This window comes from Ctenopharyngodon idella, chromosome 13 (assembly GCF_019924925.1).
Source record: "Ctenopharyngodon idella isolate HZGC_01 chromosome 13, HZGC01, whole genome shotgun sequence".
Classification (NCBI taxonomy): domain Eukaryota; kingdom Metazoa; phylum Chordata; class Actinopteri; order Cypriniformes; family Xenocyprididae; genus Ctenopharyngodon; species Ctenopharyngodon idella.
In genome coordinates this window covers 7089751-7110613 of record NC_067232.1, presented here as the reverse complement: position 1 = coordinate 7110613, position 20863 = coordinate 7089751, and the positions used below count along the sequence as shown (strand labels likewise).

Here is a 20863-nt window from a genome sequence, read left to right as displayed (position 1 = left end):
TCCATCAAAATGAATCGTAAGTTGCAAAAGCCCATTTGTAAGGGGAGAAAAGTGATGTGTCAAATCACGCAGATGTCAATTCAGACAAAAACGCTGCATGGTGTCTCTCCTCAGATCAGAGCTCCTCCTTACTACAAAATTACAACACGAAAAACATAAATGAACATCAGACGAGACAAATGCCACTGGCCAACAAAATGATCATCTCTCATCTAACTGCACAAACAGTGTTTCAACCATGAAAACCCGTCAATAAAACAGCTTGTAAACAACGTCACTAAATGTCAGGAAAGTTATTCACTGTGCAAGGCTCATTAGTTAGCTAAAAGAAGAAGAAAAACAGTAAATATTAAATTGTAAATATATAATATTAAATATCTGTGATATATTATAAATGAATTGTATTTTTAATTAACCTGTTATTGATTTCTTATAAATGCCTCTATTATAAATGCTGTTTTTTGTTTGTTTGTTTTTTACATTCTAGGAATCCTGAAAAGAAAAAAAAATATCATGGTTTCCACAAAAAATCAATCCATACATCTTTCATCTATTATTATATAAATTGTTTGATTTAGATACTGGACTGTAAATCTAAAAATCTACTTCATGACAGATGGAATATATGAGTCACAAAAGCCCATGGAAACATTACAAATGATTTTCATATTTGGGGGAAAGGACTGACAGTGTTTCACACTTGTTCCTATAGGGCATGAAGGCCGCCCACCAACCTCGTTCTGCTGCCTGTCGTTCCTGTAAACCCTTGTGTGACACCTCTTGCACCATTGATGACTGGCATATGGATCCCATGGTTACCGCATGTATTACACAGGCAGTATGATTAGTTGCCATGCTGAGCAGACACCTCTGATTGGTTAGAGCGAACGAGATATTGTGGGACCATTGGTCAAAAGCACTGCTAGAGTGATGTGAACACTAATTGGTTACTGTGGGTTTATGAGGCCCTGTGATTGGTTGGAGGTGGTTCTGCAGGAAGCTGCTGTTGTACAGAGGATGATATGAATACTTCAATAGGTGTGAGGCACTAGCAAACCAAGATACATCTGAAGACCTCAGTTCCTCTCCCTTGGCTGACAGAGAGACACAAAGAAAGAGAAAGAGAGAGAGAGAGAGAGAGATGGGGGTGGATGTCTGTAGTGATGCGCTGCAACATTTATGAATGATTCAGTGTGGATCTAATGGGGAGGGCCACTGTCAAACACTCTCTCACTCTGACTAGCACACTTACCAAACATACAACCATTGAAGCATACTTGTAGAAGGACACAAAGTCTTGTATCTCCTTCATATAAAAACACACACACACAAGCACATAATAAAACACCCCACAGCTACCTCTGTCTGAGAGTGCTTGGCCTTGCAGACATTATTATAAATTTACTGTGTCCTATTTTCCCTCCAGAAATTGTAGTTACAGTGTCTGGAGGAAGACAGTTCACTTTGAAAATTCTCCATTTTCTCCTAATTCTACACCCACAGGTGTAACATGAGTGTCCTAGTAATTTTAGGCGCATTATTCAAGTCTAAAAAAATATATAAATAAAAGACTACAGTTTGCCACACAAATATCACTGAATTAGGTGATAGGGCTGTACGATTTAGGGGGAAAAAATCTAACTGTGATTGCAATTTAAAATGCAAAAAAAAAAAAAAAAAACCTCCAGATTTAATGTGCCTGCACAATTTGGCCATTTTTAAAATATATCAATATGACTAAATAATAATAATTATTATTATTATTATTATTATTTATTATTATTATAAAAAAAAGAATTATTACTTTTGTAATTGTTTGAAAAATGTAAATGTAACTGTTTAGTTGTTAGTTGAGCCCTTAAAATTTAGCTTTTGATGATAACAGCCCGTTTATAAGCACTTGTCATGTGGGAAGATGGTTGTGCATGTTGCGTTCCCAAATGCACGTTATAAGCGTCACAAACTCAGAGCAGATACAGAGATAGAGTTTGCGTGGAGCAGCATAAAAGAAATTATGCCTTTTATGCAAAATTCACTTTTGCATGGTGTTTGGCTATAAATGTGTGTTGGCAGTGTGTGTACACAACCACCCTATAATGATAAAAATCCAACCACTCCTTTTTTTTAATCCCCACAAATCATAAGCAGTTTGTTTATGTCTGCGCGAATCATTTCACACCAGACTTCTTTGTGAACAAATGTCAATACAAAGGGACAATACAAAACAGAGGTTGTGCTAAAAATGTGTTACTCAAGGATAGATCAGTAAACTGTTTGTGATCCAGCTTACAGCCTCCACAGTGATACTGGATACGGCAGTAATTAGGGCGAGAGCACTTCATTACAGTTCATCGGAGTTGATTTACGGAAATAAAGTTTACCAGTTTAAGCACCACCCGAAAAGGCATAAGTCTTTATATATATATAGTTTACTGTTAGTTGTAACGAGTGTTTCTGTGTAATTCGCTGTGTATGTTGATGATAATGCAAGGGAGAGAGAGTTTATGGTAATATTTTAATGCACACTTGCACTGTGTTTTATTAAGCTCTTACAGTGATTTTCTAGAGAGAAAACGGATGCTTCATCTTTTGTGTGAAGTACAATAAACGTTATTAAACTAATCGGTAAAGTCGAACGGGGTCCGGTACAACAGGCTTGTACTAATATAGTGGATAAAAACAAGTAGACAATATAAGTTATAACCGTAATTGAGCTATACTATACCTGTTCTATCTCCACGCAGCATATATTCGCAGTTTCTGACATTATAGTGCGTCCTGACTGAATCCTGACACCAGAGAATCAGCTCTTGAAGCTCCGCCCTCTTAGGCCAGCGCAGCAGATCATTTGCATTAAAGGGCACACACTGAAACGGCACGTTTTTGCTCACCCCTCAAAAGTGGCAATTTTAACATGCTATAAAAAATTATCTGTGGGGTATTTTGAGCTAAAACTTCACATACACACTCTGGGGACATCAGAGACTTATTTTACATCTTCTAAAATTGGGCATAATAGGTCCCCTTTAATGTGTACCAAGCCATTCGGAGACATTGAAAACACCGGATCATGAGCTGCTTGTGTGTAACTGAACACATATACATATATTTATTTCATATATTTATTTCAGTTTTATTCTAGGATCAGCAGCCCTATTCTAGGATAATCACACAGATCTCTGTAAAAGCCAGGAGTTTCTGTAAACAGTCTGTGGTTAGCCAATCAGAATATGTTTTTCCCATTAAAGGGGACCTATTATGTCCATTTTTACAAGATGTAATTTAAGTCTCAGGTGTCCCCAGACTGTGTCTGTGAAGTTTCAGCTTAAAATACCTCACAGATCATTTATAAATCTATGTTGTAAAAACCCATTTCTGACTACAGTCAAAAACAGGCTGTTTTCGTGCATGCCTTTAAATGCAAATGAGCTGCCGTGGCTCGGCCCCTCTCTACAATCACAGTTCCTGCCTCAATCGGAATCTCTGCCAAATATTAATAAGACATCTGCTTGGTTTTTATTATCATCTATATCGCGATCACTCTAACGGATAGCATAGTTTTTCTTTCATCATTAAAATGTATTATTTCCACGCGTTTTAAAGCTATATCAGATTAAACTTCTAATGGATCGTTTTCTGAGCGCACTTATCTGAAGCACACACACATAGACAGCTGTCAGACGTCAAGTCTCGTGAGTAACTTCTCTTTCACATTTTTATGTTTTGTTTAAACTGTCAAATACACACAAGGTTCTGTCAAAAACACACACAGTTCACATAAACACAGTCAGTTACGTCTGTGAACGTAAATAGCAGGCAAATCGTATGTGTATATTAGATCTGTGGCGCATTCCCTTCAAAAATAAAACGAATCCACTGCATTCAGCGGCTCAGATATAGGTAAATTAAGACTGTTATGTTCACTCTTACATCCAACAACAAAACATCTCAATTACTTACCAGACATTGTTGTCGCTACAGCTGCTCGAGCACAGAGAAAATGGCTGACAGCATACAGCTCGCTGAGAGCGGAAACTATACTAATGCAGGACTGTCAGTCAGCGGTCGTGGGCGGGGCCTGTGGCTAATGTGACGTCACATTAGCACCATGGCTGAAAACAGGTCGTTGGGAGACAAAAAACAAAACAAAAAAAAAGGGTCGTTGGGAGACTGCTTATGATTTATGGGGATAAAAAAAAGGAGTGGGTGGATTTTTATCATTATAGGGTGGTTGTGTACACACACTGCCAGCACACATTTATGTCCAAACACCATGCAAAAGTGAATTTTGCATAATAGGTCCCCTTTAATTTATTTATTTTTATTATATATATATATATATATATTTTTTTTTTTTTTTTTTTTTTTTTGCATGCTGACAAACATTATTATATATATATATATATATATATATATATTATATATATTTTTTTTGCATGCTGACAAACATATACATATATAGGAAGCAGGAAGCTGGGAGTGTAGTAGTAGCAGCTCGAGTTTAACATAATTTTCAGCTTCACAAGCAGCTGTCAGTTTGTACAAGAACATCCCTTACAGCTCAAATTTTTTCATATTTAGACGAAAATTGAAATAAGATTGGGTCGCACAGCCTGTCATGGTATAATTAACCATAATCAAACAATGTAAGAAAGAAAAATAGTCAATTTTTTAATCTCTAGGTATTCAGAGAAAAGGCACAGTTTTAGCTTTCTAAGAATGAATGCACCCTTCCTTCAGAGGACTCACCTTTGAATAAAGCACTCAATACTGGCCAAACATCTTTCCACAGTGTGGTTTCAGGTTCATTTATAAAATACAAAGACCTTTCTGAGCTGAATTCATCATTGATCACAATTCTGAAAAGTTCACCAAATACATGAAAGAAAGCAGCATGCTGTTTGCTCTCCTGGGGCCGGTTGCACCAGCTGTGCGTAAGTTGCAACTTAGTCTAGTTTTGACATAAATGGGCACAAAGCTACAACCTACGCACTACTAAATATTTTTTGCATTGCACCAATAAACTTAGTTAAACTTAGTTGGAGGAGTAAAGGAGTAAAATAGCAGACTGACTGAACTGCATCAATAATTGCTTGTTTTACCCGACAGACTTCAATTCTTTAGACATATATGATAATACTGACATTTACACTCGCTTACATTTTAAGAGAGAGAACATTATGTAAAAAGATTACTTACAGCGGCTCTTCAACATGAACCCATCCTAAACAGTGCATGTCAAACAAAATTAATCATAATAAATAAATGTCATTTCTTCTGTGTTTTTTTGTATCAATATTTATTAATCCTTATTCATTTGAAATACAGTTTCTGAATGTTATTTGCATATAAAAATACCTATCGTGCTATTCGTGATTAAGTAGTTTCGTATTTAATGGAAACGTAAGTAAGTTAGAATGAAGGATAAACTGAAACAGTTAGTTAGTAGTTACTAGCTAGTAGTTACTAAGCCTCTAGTGTGGACTTTATGTTCCAATTTAAGCAAGAACTTACAAATTGCTGGTGCAACCCTACCCTGGGACTTAATTTTTTTCAGCCTTTTTTGGATCTACTCAGAATTTTGAAAGCCAGGAAAAGGTATTACTGTCAGCACAGCCAATAATTATAGCATGAGGTGTTAGAAAGTAGTAATATAAATCATGCTGCCTCTCCCTGACAGCATTTTAGTTTAATAACTACTTATGGGCAAGACAGATGCATGGAAATGACTAGTGTTGATTGGTGAGTCTCTGTGAGGTCAAACGCAGGACGAATAGATGGTAGTGGAAGCGAAGCACATGGAATAGATGAAAAATAGACCGATACGGAAATGCAAATTTGTGCATAACTTTCAAGTACTTAACAGGGTTGAGGAGGCCAATATGGCCAGAAAATGCAAATATCATGCTTAATTTCTTTGCATTAAACATTAGTGGTTCAACGGATCACAAAACTCACAAAACATATTATAATTTTTGTGTCACGTATCGAATAATTTTTCAGATCAGCAAGAAAAAATATATTAATTGGGAGGGGAATACACTAATTACAAACATAGATACAATAAATAATATTATCAACTGAGTAAGGTCTAACTGTAGTATTCAGGTACAAATATGTAATAATAAAAAATATTTTTAAGCTGCTGTCACTTTAAGACCTAATGCACAGATCCAATATAATGATACACATCTGATTTCTTTCTCAACTGTATACGTTCACTTAAGACATAACGGACTGTGTTTACGAGAATACTTGCAGAGACGAGTATTTTGACATAATTTTGTGTGTATATGTTCGTTCAAGTGCAAGGAGACGTGAAAGAGGAGTCCATTCGGTGTTTGCACTCTATCTGAAACAGGCCTCTCTGGGTACGCGTGCTTCATGTGTGTGCGGCTGTACACACAGATAACAGTGCACGAGTAGCGAATTGAGTTCTCTTTTGCCTCTTCTTGCACTGGAATGGTTTAAAATTGCTTGAATGTGTAAATGAGCAATACAAAACACATGCAAATGATAATCTTAAACTGTGTGATGGGTAAACTTTGCAATTAATCCGCAAATCACATACATAGCGAACCATGGGGCCTGGTCCGTACGAATTAACTGCAATCAGTTTAACCACTATTAAACAGAATGAGTATAATACTACATCACCAGGATCAATGAGCCAATGTTAAAGGGTTAGTTCACCCAAAAATGAAATTTCTGTCATTAAGTACTCACCCTCATGTCGTCCCAAACCCGCAAGACCTTCATTTGTCTTCAGAACACAAATTAAGATATTTTTGATGAAATCCGAGGGTATCTGATCTACACATAGGTAGCAACGACATTGCACCTTTTGAGGTCCAGAAAGCTACTAAAGACATCGTTAAAACTGGCGACGTGACTACAGTGGTTCAACCTTAAAGGAACGCTCCACTTTTTTTGAAAATAGGCTCATTTTCCAACTCCCTAAGAGTTAAACAGTTGAGTTTTACCATTTTCGAATCCATTCAGCCGATCTCCGGTTCTGGCGGTACCACTTTTAGCATAGCTTAGCATAGTTCATTGAATCTGATTAGACCGTTAGCATCTCGCTCAAAAATGACCAAAGAGTTTCTATATTTTTCCTATTTAAAACTTGACTCTTCTGTATTTACATCATGTACTAAGACCATATCATTGCGCCTACTGCACCCATGGTACGGCAGCAAAGTTCCTTGATTATTACGCCAGACTGAGAGTATAGTTCCGAGCCATATCGGCCTAGAAAATCACAACTTTTCATTTTCCATCGGTCTTAGTACACGATGTAACTACAGAAGAGTCAAGTTTTAAATAGGAAAAATATCAAAACTCTTTGGTCATTTTTGAGCGAGATGCTAACGGTCTAATCAGATTCAATGAACTATGCTAAGCTATGCTAAAAGTGGTACCGCCAGACCCGGAGATCGGCTGAATGGATTCGAAAACGGTAAAACTCAACTGTTTAACTCTAGGGGAGTTGGAAAATGAGCCTATTTTCAAAAAAAGTGGAGTGTTCCTTTAATATTATGAAGCGACGAGAATACTTTTTGTGCGCAAAAACAAAACAAAAACAATGATTTCATTCAACCAATTCGTCTGTCCCCTCTCATACTGCTACGTTACTTTTGTTGCAGAGCTTCAGTGTTTACGTCCCAGTATTGCCTCGCGTTCCGACTTAAACACTGAAGCTCTGCAACGAAAATAGCATAGCGGTATGAGAGGGGACAGACGAATTTGTTGAATAAAGTCGTTATTTTTGTTTTGTTTTTGCAACAAAAAGTATTCTGAAGCTCTGCAAGGTCTTACAGGTTTGGGACGACATGAGGGCGAGTACTTAATGACAGAAATTTCATTTTTGGGTGAACTAACCCTTTAAGCATATAAGTGCTAGTTTAAAAAAGTACAATATATAGGGATGGGACTACAAATGTATGTTGAAAGACTAGATACACATTTATACCTTCCACAAGAGTATGTACAATCTCATGTACCGAGCATCAGTATGCCGGAGAGAACATAAGCTGTCATGCATTCCATTCCCACCTGACCAGTCCAACTTAATGCAGTGACACGAAAAGTGTTTTATGCCCCATGAATCTCTACATTTGGGCATGTTCCCCCTGGCTGCCCGCTGTGAATGCTGGGAGATTTGTGGGCTGTGGTTTCCAGCAGAGAGTGGGACAGGAAGTGATGAATATCAGCAAAAAACATCACAGAGCCTTAAAATTTATCAAAACCCTGCAGTGCCCAAGAGCATACGGAAATACTCTCCAGATATACACAAACAACTTGTGTAGTGTAGGAATTTTGCAAGAATCACAGTATGGCATATAACCACAAACATAGCACAAAAACCACAAATAAATTAATACATACTACAGTTCAAAAGATTTTTTAATGTTTCTGAAAAGTCTCTTAAAGCACCAAAAGTCTCTGAAAAGTATCTTAAAACATCTTTTTTTTTTTTTTTAAATAAGCAACTAAAAAATTTCAAATATGCATCTCAACAAAATGTGTACAACTCACATTCATTAGAATCAAACTTAATCAAAATGAATTGAATCAACCTTACTGAAGTGAACTGAAAATTGAAAATAGAGCAAAAGGGAGAGAGAGAGAAAAAAGCGAGTTTAATTACCCTCATCATAATATGCATATAAAGGTCGGCTACCTACTACTGGAACTCTATGGACTCGGAAAAGGCCCACCAACATGCAAATGAGATCTTGCTTACTCTGTGTCACAACGCCACTCAGAGATGCCCTCAATTACACACTGCATTCAACATAATTATGATTCTTCAATTGATTCGTTCTGGAAAGCAACACACACAACTCAGGGCAGAAAATGTCACAAAATGTAGTGAAATCTCATGTTTTCTCTTGGCGTTGTGGGACTAAGCTGATCAGGGATGATTAGATGCCCTACTTACACCCCCTTGGCACTGCACAAGATAGATCCTCTGGCCTGATGAAACTATATAGATAGGCTGAAAGGGAGAAAGCACGAGATAAAGTATGGAAAAGGATGCTTGGCATTTGGCCAGTCGTGATGGCACCTATCTGTGGGGAACTCCATGGTAACCGAGAGAGAGAACAGGCGCTAAGCCTCTTAGCCTAGATTTACATGACGTTCCGCATGGCCCTGTGAACATGTGCCCACCTCCTTGGTACCCTGACGTGCTCTGCTGAGGAAGATAAGGCTGGAATTAGATACAATGATACCTATGATAAGTGTGGAACCAGAGACAGAGATATCAGTAGCGCAGGCTTTAAGTAAGAAGCTAATCAAACCAAAGAAGTGGTTACAACATACTGTAGCTTTACTGTGTGTGAAAAGAAAGAATGTAGAGACTTATCACACTGGCTGTACATGCCAATCCCTTTCTGTGGCATTTGTTGAATCAGATTTCAGTCAACCAGTCGTTGTAAATAACACACATTCATTCTACTACATGAGGATACTGATAACGGTTTTGTTATTTGTTTAAAGGGCAACAGAGACTGACAGAATCTGCCATTCCTGTCATGTGCATGGTGGAGCCTTTTCTAGAGAGAGATGTGACTGACATTTCTCTCGCACGCTACATCTGCTAATAACCACCAGCTCGTGACCCATGACCTCTCCCCAGGTACTCATAATAGAACAGGGCAGTGCGAGGTCAAAGGCCAGGCGATGGAAACCTCTTCCTGTCTGCATGCAAAGGAGAGATTGAGAGTAACAATGAAGCCGAGGAAACCATTCTGGTTTTAGTGTCCAATCTATGCTGCTTGTGATTGTATTCAAAAGAGCTATGTATTTAATGTTCCCTGTTATTCAGTTTAAACAGAGGCAGACAGTAAAACAAGACTATAGTACTATAAACTATGGCACTGTAAACAGCCCCAGGAAAAGCAGCAGCAGCATTTGCCTCATGATAAATGTAGATCTGTCTATTTAATGTGAATTTAGTGGAATTAAATTTATATAAAAAGAAGAAATAAATAAAACAAACAAATCTATCCAATAAAAATAATATATAAAGAAGAAGGAAAGCAAAAGCCAAAAACGTGTAGGTTCTTTGGTCTGTGTTTTGCAATGCCCCCACTGGGAGCAAAACAGAGTTCAAGGACAAATGGGGATGAGGGACTTGCAGAAATTTTTCCTTTTTTCTTTCATCTGCATTTGTAAGTTAAGCACCACTTGTACACAGCAATGATGAACAATTATGGCCATTAGAGAGCTGCGTAAGGTTAGTGAAGGGGCTAATCTAAACCGATGTAATCAAAACATCAACTGTTTGTCGGTGGATGTATATCAGAAACTAGACTGCATTTGGTTTCATTTTATTTTGTGTTTTCACAAGAATGGAGAGTAAAAGTGAAATACATAACAGAGTTGTAACACTATGACACTGGCAAGAAGGACATATAATATTTAATGTAATAAACTGCAGGATGCAGACTAAAATGACGTAAGGTAGCTTCACGCAGATGCTGTTTTCAGTAAACATACAGAAAAATCCATAATCAGAGATTATAAGGGGACTGATGTGATCTCAGACTTATGTGATGACAGCTGAGTTTTTGCATTACTACACAAAACAAGGAAAAGTTACAAAAAAAGACAACATGGTGCAGTAAAATTTTTCAGTCATCTAAATTAGGAATGCACCGATGTATCAGCCGCTGATATTTGTTCAATTCACAACCATCAGCATATCGGCTATTGCAAGAAAAATGCCGATATAACAAACCAATGGTTTATTAATTAACTGCGTGAAGGCACTGAGCTAATGTCTGTTGCATAATCCTAGTGCTGCTGTCTGTGTTTTAATGTTAATCAAATAACAAAAGATCACACACTATTCTTGACTAAATAACTTCTGTAACTTTCATAAGTGTAGCGGACCCCATCCGAATGATGACCAAAACTTTACTGATGTTTTATTAAGTTTCTTGCGTCTGTTTTCACTCCAAAAAAACTCACCACAAAAGCTAAACAATACAGAGCACAAGAAGTGCACATTAAAATCTCTCTCTCCGTTGCATTATCATCAACATACGGCGAATTACACAAAACACTTATTACAAGTAACAGTAAACAAATATATACAGATCTTGTTATGCCTTTTCAGGGGGGTGCTTAATAAACTGACAAAATTTAAATCTGCAAAATTACTCAGAAGAACTGCGTGGTCTCCATCATTGGCTGTATAGCTCCGTACACTAGAACACCCGTCAAAATAAGAGTCCCGCCTTAGTAAAGGAGTGCAGATCTTATACATATTTAAACTTACAAAAAAATATTAAAATGTATACAAAAACAAGTTAGAAGATTAATCATAATAAAGTCTGTTACAATAAAGTATGATTCATATGTATTTATTTTATACAGTGAAGAATATGCAGTGTTATTTTACATTTGTTTACTTTATTTATGTACCTGAAAACTGTTAAACCTACCTAAAAAGCACTGTTTATTTCATATGTATCTTTGTTCAGTTGTATTTATGTAGGCCTGCTGAATGTTAAATGGATCCAATCCATGTTCATTAGAAATTATTTGATGATGCAGCAATAAAACTGGAACTTTGCTGATTTAAAACATTATCAAAATAATCTATTTTGATGACAAAATTTTAAATAAGAGAGGAAATGACAAATATCGGTATCGGCCAATAAATGTTTGTTAAAATCGGTATCGGTATCGGCCCCAAAAATCCTATCGGTGCATCCCTAATCTAAATAATAGTCTTCATTAATAATGCTTTGTTGTGTTGATTTGAACTTGTTTGTTCGCTAGATGCAAAATGTCTTTTTTAGCCAATAAATTCTTCTCAAGGGAACAACAGATTTCTTGTTCAGAAAATTTTCAACTAGCAAAACACAAATATTCTTATATATTGCTTTTGACGCTTGAAATTAATTCTGCATATTTAAATATAATAACAAATAACTAACAGTGACAACATAACTGGCAAAAGGCATACATAAAATCAGCAAACAATAGTAAACTGTAGTAAATCATAATGTATTCAGTGCATGCTGGGAACAGATAAACTACCTTTACAGGTTAACTTACTGTATATTTGTGACTCGGAAAACTAGTAACTATACAATGCTTAAATGATCATGTAAAAATGTTATTTAATGTCATGAAAGTTATAATAAAATGTAGAGAAATGAAATCTTCCCTGAATATGTAATGATTGATCAATGTAATGACATTCGTATATTTTAATAATGACTCAAGTGTCCAAAATCTGTACATGTATTCCTGTATTACATCATGACAAAAACATGAATTCACACCTGCTGCACCAATTATTAATTAGCTTTAATTGTTTATTTTCCCAGAGCTTGTGACTGACTAATCTATGCTAATGTGTTTCTATACTTGACAGCATGACATGATACCGCCCCTCTGGAGGGCTTTAAAAATGTGTGTGTGCGAGTGTGTGAATACACGTACATGCTATGCTAATTTTATTAAAATGAGAGATGAAGCTGCTCATCATACAAAGCCGCCAAATTCCTCTCGATTCACTAGGCTGACCCTACACAAGAGCATTTAAACTGTAGACCGGTTACTCTGGGAAGATTTAAGATGTGAACTATTACATCTGACTGAAAGAGCTGCAGTGAAAGGGCATGGCATCATCAAGCAGTGTGACACTGTGACAGCGCTGTCCCTGCAGAGAGACACAATCACAGAGAAGCATTAGAGTCAGTGTGTGGCGTATGAGTGTCTATGTATCCATGTACGAAAATGGCCTTGTTTCGTCTCCCATGGTTTATACACATTTATATGCAGCTATGCTTTGAACATGAAAGCATGATTTGAGCCTGAGAGAGTTGCTGCCATTCAGTGTTTTTTCCCATGCAATTTAACAGTCCCCTACCTCATGGCTGACCAACTAGAGGGGAGGTAAGGGGCTGGAGATGGATTTCAAATTGAGTTGTCAGGAAATCATAACAGAACAGAGATCTAATTAATATAATATAATATAATATAATATAATATAATATAATATAATATAATATATAATTTAAGAGACTTTTTTGCTTAAAACAAGAATAAACTCCTATGAATATCTCTAATTCTCTTAAGTAATATAATAAATATATTAAAATAATAAATTATATTTTTGCCTTTGAAAATGAAAAAAATGGCTTTGTACATATACACACATCACAAACCTATAATATGATCCAGGCAAAAACACAACACATACAGTATATATGTATAAACTAATTTTATATTAGATCATGTACACACACGCAACCATTCAAAACGTTTAGGGTCAGGTTTTTTTTTTTTTTTTTATACTTTTACTCATCAAGGATGCATTAAATTGATCAGACTGAAAGACACTTATAATGTTACAAAAGATTGTTATTTCAAATAAATGCTGTTCTTTTGAACTTCTATTTTCATTAAATAACTGAAGTCTGGAGTAATGACTACTGAAAATTCAGCTTTACCATTACAGGAATATTAAAATATAATAAAATAAACAGTTATGTTGAATTGTAATAATATTACTGTAATAAATATTACTATCAATAATTATTTTTATTGTTGCCTATTACAGAGTGTCTATTTATACTAAGTGCAAATAGCGTCCCTTGTTGGCAAACACTATTTACACTAGCTCCACCCACCAATGTCTGGTTGGGCCACTTAAAGGAATAGTTCACTTTCAAATAAAAATTTCCTGATAATTTACTCACCTATTCAACTTACGGAAAAAACAGAACTGGCGCCGCGTTCGTTCCGTAAGTTGAATAGGGAAGGCGTAGGACATTCAGCGTAAGCTTTGTGAAGAATACGGAATCGCGTTCTGGTGGAAGCACTTGTGATGCGATCATTTGTGCCTATAAAGCATATACATTTAGATTTTTTTTTTAGAAAATTACGGATCGTTTCGCTAGATAAGACCCTAATTCCTCGTCTGGTATCGTTTAAAGCCATTTGAAGCTGCACTGAAACTGTAATTTTGACCTTCAACCGTTTGGAGACCATTGAAGTCCACTATAAGGAGAAAAATCCTGGAATGTTTTCATCAAAAACCTTAATTTCTTTTTGACTGAAGAAAGAAGGACATGGACATCTTGGATGACATGGGGGTGAGTAAATTATCAGGAAATTTTTATTTGAAAGTGGACTAATCCTTTAAGTTTTAAAAAAGACATGCAGAATTCAACGTCTCCAGTGGCGCATGCAGCAGTAGTGAGTAAGGCTTGCAGACTTGGCTTTTAATGCAATCTATGCAGGTTCGAATCCGCCTTTTGCCGAGCTCACATTTGTTTTCAATAAAAATGAAAATAATGTTCTAAAAGTGGAAATAAACTGCGAACGAGTGTTTAATAATATTAAAAGTGTTTATTGGGTAGGGTTAGGGGAAGGTGTATGGGGGGTTTTTATTCTCCCAATAAGGCAGCATCCATTTAATAATTTTAATAAATATAATCATTTACACTCTATGATACTATTGCATCCTGTTAATGTACAAAAATCCTGGTGTGCAAATATCTTCCAATATAAAGTATAGATAGCATCTAATTACTATTTACTCTTATTGCAAAGAACCGATACTTTTACACGGTGCAAATAGAATCTATTGCTATTTTCACCTAGTGTAAATAACATATCGCTAAGAAAATGATGCTATTGTCACTTAGTGTAAATATAATATATTGCTATTTTCACTTAGTGTAAATAGCATCTATCGCTATTTGCACCTAGTGCAAATAGCCACTGCCCTTTTATTATTATTGGAGAAGTTTCATAGTACAATAATCAATGAATAAATCGGATCAAGAAAAACTTTTATCCTACTTATCCCTTTAAAATTATATGTACATTACGCTACTGTAAGATGTGGGTGTTGTTTTGTAAAGAGTATTAAATCAAACCAAACGTGTATGAAACATGAGCGATAATGATTGATTTTGTCATTCACCGTTACAAGGCTCCAGTAAAGGCAGCTTCTCATGTGTCATTTGTCTTTTTTGTCTTCATATACACACACACACACACACACATACACACACACACACACACACACACACACACACACACACACACAAGCACAGGCATCTGAACGCTGCAGGTACTCAAAGCACTTATCAACTCATCTCATGAGCTTATTGCTCCCATTTAGTGTGGTTTTCATGAGATGAGCTTTACACTCTACACACACACACACACACACACACACACAAACGCATATGGACGTTTTGTTGTTGTATGTTCGCTGTCTGTCTGGCAAAGACACTAATGCATTCATTAATCCTTCATAAGTGTTTGCTTATGTACACACACAGTTACACAACACGCCACTAGTGTCTCTCTCTTTTACTAACTGCAGCCATCTGTATAGAGATCAACAATTCACAGAGAAAAACTTTTTTCATCTATCCTTCCACTCCACATTTCCATCTGCCACCCCACGAAGGCCACCTGTGGCCATAGAGAGCAAGATAAACAGACACTGCCCTTCACTAACAGCATTCACACACAAAACTCACTGCATTCAGATTTATTAGTTCTATACAGGGAGATTTTTGTTACTATTTTTTTTTAAAAACTCATTTAGCTATTATGTAACAAGGCAAAATGTCAGGCAGATATGGTATTATGCAAATCCACAGTGGTTTTGGCTTCATACATATTTATAGCATCTCCTCTGCTTCAGCTAATCACAGGCTTGGATAAAGGTCAGGGGGAGGGGTCACTGAACAGCTGGTGTTTGGGGTGGCCATCCAAAACAAATACTGATATCCACACGCAGCCAAAGTGGTAAAAGGTGAGTGGCCCTGCCGCTGGCTAAAATATATAGATTACACAACAGGTAGCGCTAGACTATTCAGCGGAAACCCTGCAGAAAGCGCCTTCGGAGGAGTTCAGTGAAAGCGCTGCCCATTTGATTCTGTCAGCATTAAGGCTGGAGCCTGCTTATTCCCCCATTTCCTGCTCTGCCCTGGTATCGCATTTCACCACCATTACCGGCAAAGGCCGGCCATCTGAGAGATCTGTCGTCCTCTTCTACCATCCATCACTTCGTGGCCCCTGGTCGTACACTCCATCACAAGAAAAACAAACACACACACACACACACACATGCAGACAGACCGGAGCAAACTGCAAAAGCAAGGCTGGCTGATACAAGGCCGAAATATCTGATACACACAAACAACTTTCTACAACCTGCTTAAAGCTGTCTATCCATGACTGCCTAGTATATTGTGATAGACAGGTTCATCTCTCTGACTGAGGCCGTCATTGAGCAGTCGTTGCCTGAGCAGAGATACATTCGATGGCGTTTAGCCGAGTATCTTGCCGCAATAGGATTAACGTCCATCAAGATGCTTGGGGAAGTACGATGAAAACTTGAAAATATTTATAAAACACCCCAGAAGAGAGTACATTTGAAGTGCCACTAAAATATACCACATTAAAGAACACACAGACCAAAGGCTGTTATGTTTGATGTCATAAAAGCACTAAGATAAGGTGTTTTCATCATATAATGCTGTGCGTGCACAAGACCCTGCACCTGAATATCCTGCTGAGATAAAAGGTAAACATGTGATGGACACATCATACACACACACACACACACACACACACACACACACACACTCTCAGTGGACTTTGAAGAGGGTTACACAAGAAATATGTTGGACATTCTGTATGGTCTATATGTATATGGGATAAAAAAATGTGCATTAATGTGTTTTAATGCACTCCGCACACACTTTTCTGACTCCTGTCAAGGGGGACCAATAACTGGCAGCAAGCTGGCTGCAAACAGGGCTGTATATCACCCTCTCAGTAACCCCAAAATAATTCGATTCAGACATCTGAGCACTGCACCTCGGTCTGAGCGCCTGCCTCTCCTTAAAGGTTAATAATTGTTTGGAACTGGATGCCTGAGGGTCTCTAAAGCTAATGAGGGTGAGAAAGGTGCAAAGAGCTCAGGGAAGTTACTAGAAGTTAAACAAAAGAAAGATAGAAAATCATAAATCAGCTGCAGTTTTGCATCTTTACAAGTAGCATGGAACCATTTTCTTTGCTAATAGCTAATATTATTTGGAACTTAGACACAGAGAAAGATCATATATAATAATAATGTACGACTTTTATAGATTCGATTTTTGAAGTGTTTATCTTATTGCTGTTGTTTTGTCCATACACACACACACACACACACACACACACATCGCAAACATGTATTTTTGTTTTATATATATATATGTATTATATATATATATATATATATATATATATAGAATATATATAGTATATATATAATATATACACACACAGAGACACAACAGTTTGGGGTCAGTTTTTTTTATAAATGAATAAACATTATATAACACTTAATTTTAGCATTTACTCTCCCTTTCGAGTGATATGGGTAAAGCATGCTGGGAAATAGAAATCCCAGCCCAGTTTCAGTTAAACTTAAGTTTGTCTAAATTAAAAGAAATAAGTTCATAAAACTCAAAACAATGAAACAGTTTAGTTTGCTTAAAATATATCAGTTCTGTGAACTTGAAAGAAAAAGAAAGTTCTAAATACTCATAGTTAATTTAACTGAACTAATTTGTTTAAGTTTGTCCTACTCAAACCAATTAATTATTTTGAGCGTTAGGGTTTACAGTGTGGATAACCTAACCTGTGGGCGGATGATGTGAGTGTAGCCGATACCAATTATAATTAGACCAGTCTGCAACATTATTATAAACAGCTGAATACTTGCATATTTTTGCAGTTATCGAAATAAAAATGCATGTATTTGGACTTGACCTGCTGTCGAATCCAACTGCCCTGCAAAAGTCTGGGTATCTGTGTGGAGGGAACGTGCGATCATGTCACATTTTGGTAAAAGAAAAAAAAGAAAAAAAACGCCACTAGAGGGTGTATATTTGACATTAAAATCTATTTTTTCAAGTTCCCTGAACTCTAAACTTTAGCAGAGTTGTGAAAACTCGAAAAAATATTTAGTGTTAACTTAAATCTCTGACAGATGTTGAATGAACTCAAAAATAATAGTTAAACTTTTTGGCACATTTTGAGTAAAAGGTACTTTCCATTATAAGTTAGTTATACTGTTTGGGTTTACAGTGTATGAAGTCATGACTCGTATGACTTATCATGGGACCATTTTGGACTATGTAAAGCAAAACACAAAGAAGTGATGCTTTTACAAAAGGAAACATCTTAAAATGACAGCTGCAGCAAAACAAGTTCAGGGCCATAATGTATCATTTCAATTTAGATATTAAAATAAATTACATTTAAAACAATAATATATTAAGTATAAACTTTAGTATAAACTAAGTATATTCTTCAATGAATATATGAATATTAATCAATGGATATTTTGAAGAATGTTTCAACTTTTTTTGCCCATACAATGAAAGGTGAATAAATTATGACATGAGTTTCATAGTGCATTTGCTGAGGTATTAAAATGGCACTAGGACTCTAAACAGGACATGTGGGTTAAAAAATGCATTATAGAATTGATAAGATACAGGAAAAGCAGTGAAAGAGAGATATTCCAAAATCTGGGTCTCATCTCAGAATGAAAAATGGAGTGAGACAGCATCTATCTCCAGTCGGGTGGGTGCTGGTCCTCATCAGACGCCTGCACATTGGCATGTGCCATAAGAGCTCACTGCGCAGCTTGCTGGAATTTGTCTCCATAAATAAAAGATTAAGTCTGTAATCTGTAATAACTCTCTCTCTTCATATTTATTTCTATCACTCTCTCTCTCGCTTCAGCAAAATGTCCCAGGTCTCCTCGCTGTCACTGAGATAGATACCAGACACATAAATGCTCCTTTTCCAAGAGGGCCATCACTTTTTGATTTCAGTCAGTGAATACACCACTGATCCAACTTCCAAAAATGTACTGAACTGCTTTCCTGTTGAGAAAGAGCAAAAGACAACCCTTCCAAGACTTTGAAATGCCAAAACTCAAATGGTAAGCTATAAAACAGTGCATTTTCTGTTATTAATGTACTATTAGCTGTCTTGCTGAGGCACCCTGTTATTTAAAATGCATCCCTGTCCTGTAGAGTATGTTTTCCATATCTTTTGGCAAATACAGGTAAAGTATGACACTTGCTAGTTAAAAAAATATTCTGTAAAAGGCTAAGCCATGTGGCATCACATTTTAAAACAACAGAAATGGCAAATGATCAGAAATTTACTCTTTTCACCCTATTACTAAGGTCTTATCTAAACTTTGATCATTCACACAGAAACTCTTCAGATCTCTGCACTGAATCTTGACATGTCAGTCTGTCACACCGCTGAATTACTCATTTAACACAAAGGCAAACACAGTCATTTCGATCTATCACCACCTCTGTTCCTCGGGAAATGACAGCAAGTCAGACGCAAATGAACTCCTCTCTCAAGGTTTCTCGACTACTGTCAATCATCTCATCTGCACTGCCTCCATTTTGTGTCAGATCTGAGGAGTCCTGCCTAAGCATGAGCTTTCACTGATGATACTGTGAATTTCTGATTATTCTAAATGAAGCAGAAATCGAGCCGAAAGTGCAGTTCATCCTTAACATGACACTGTTATCATTACCCCTCTTTGCTGTCCTCTTCATGTTATCAATTGGTAAGTGAAAGAGCCGCTGCATAGAGCTTGAATGACAGATAGAATGATGTTACTTTCTGTGGTTGCACTATTAATTATTTACACCGCCTATAGAAAAAAATGTGTCTGAGCTTAAAGCTGTAGAATATTACATGCATAATTTAAAATGGTGTCCTACATAGAAAGAGGAGATCGTATGGGGCATTGAGAAAATCTTATGGGGCTCATCGTAGGCAAACTATTCACCCGTCACTATAAGAAAGCAGCAGAGTGGGTGGACAGGCCTACTTTGTGCTAATGTAGTGAGACAGTGGGATCTAGTTTTATGGTTTTATAATACGGTATTACTGTTAGGCTGATGATCCCTAAAGTATTCCACTAAAGAAATCGGACAAGGTCAGTTAAAGAGAGCTCATGGCACTAAGAACATTTTCCAGTCAATGGCACCGTTTCATCAGCGTTCATTTCCAGGCCAACACGGAACCTGTAGGTACAGAATTGAGAAGCTCAAGTTCTGCGGTATCTCTAACCATCCCTAAAACCAGATACATTTATGAGATAATTAAAATAATTAAAACCTAATGACTTTTTTAGAGAATATATTGTGAAGTAATTTTCAATTTTCAATTTCCCTAACTTCCCTAAAAAAATTTTTTTTGCACTGTTTGTAAAATTCAATAAAACTAAATAATTCAAGATGTATTCTCTATAAACATGTTTAAAATTACACAAAATTATAAAAAAAAAAAAACAACAACAAAAAAACCCTTTCTTTTTCCCTAAAAATGACAATTCAGTCATTAATTACTGAACCTCATGTCATTCCAAACCTGTAAGACATTCGTTCATCTTCGGAACACAACTGAAGATTTTTTTAAAGGGGTGGTATAATGCCACTTTTACAAGATGTAAAATAAGTCCCCAGAGTGTGTATGTGACATTTTAGCTCACAATACCCAACAGATCATTTTTAATAGCATGTTAAATTTGTCACTTTTTGAGCGTGAGCAAAAATGCTCTGTTTTTGTGTGTGTCCCTTTAAATGCAAATGAGCTGCTGTTCTCAAGAAGAGGGTGAAGTTTCAAGAGCTCGTGTTAGCACATAGTGTTAGCAGCACCAATTACCTCACGCAGACTCACTGAAAATGTCAGAAACTGTTCAGCCTTTTATGTTCAAACCAGAGTCGGGCAATGATGGAGACACTCGAGAAGAAGTGACAACATGTAGAATGCAATA

The 20863-nt window shown here is 36.5% G+C and overlaps 1 protein-coding gene across 2 annotated transcripts in view; it reads right to left on the bottom strand.

Moving 5' to 3' along the window:
* The window catches only part of LOC127525115 (pro-neuregulin-3, membrane-bound isoform), a 321866-nt gene that overhangs the window by 289081 nt on the left and 11922 nt on the right, over nucleotides 1-20863 (bottom strand). The gene's annotated exons all lie outside the window — the stretch shown is intronic.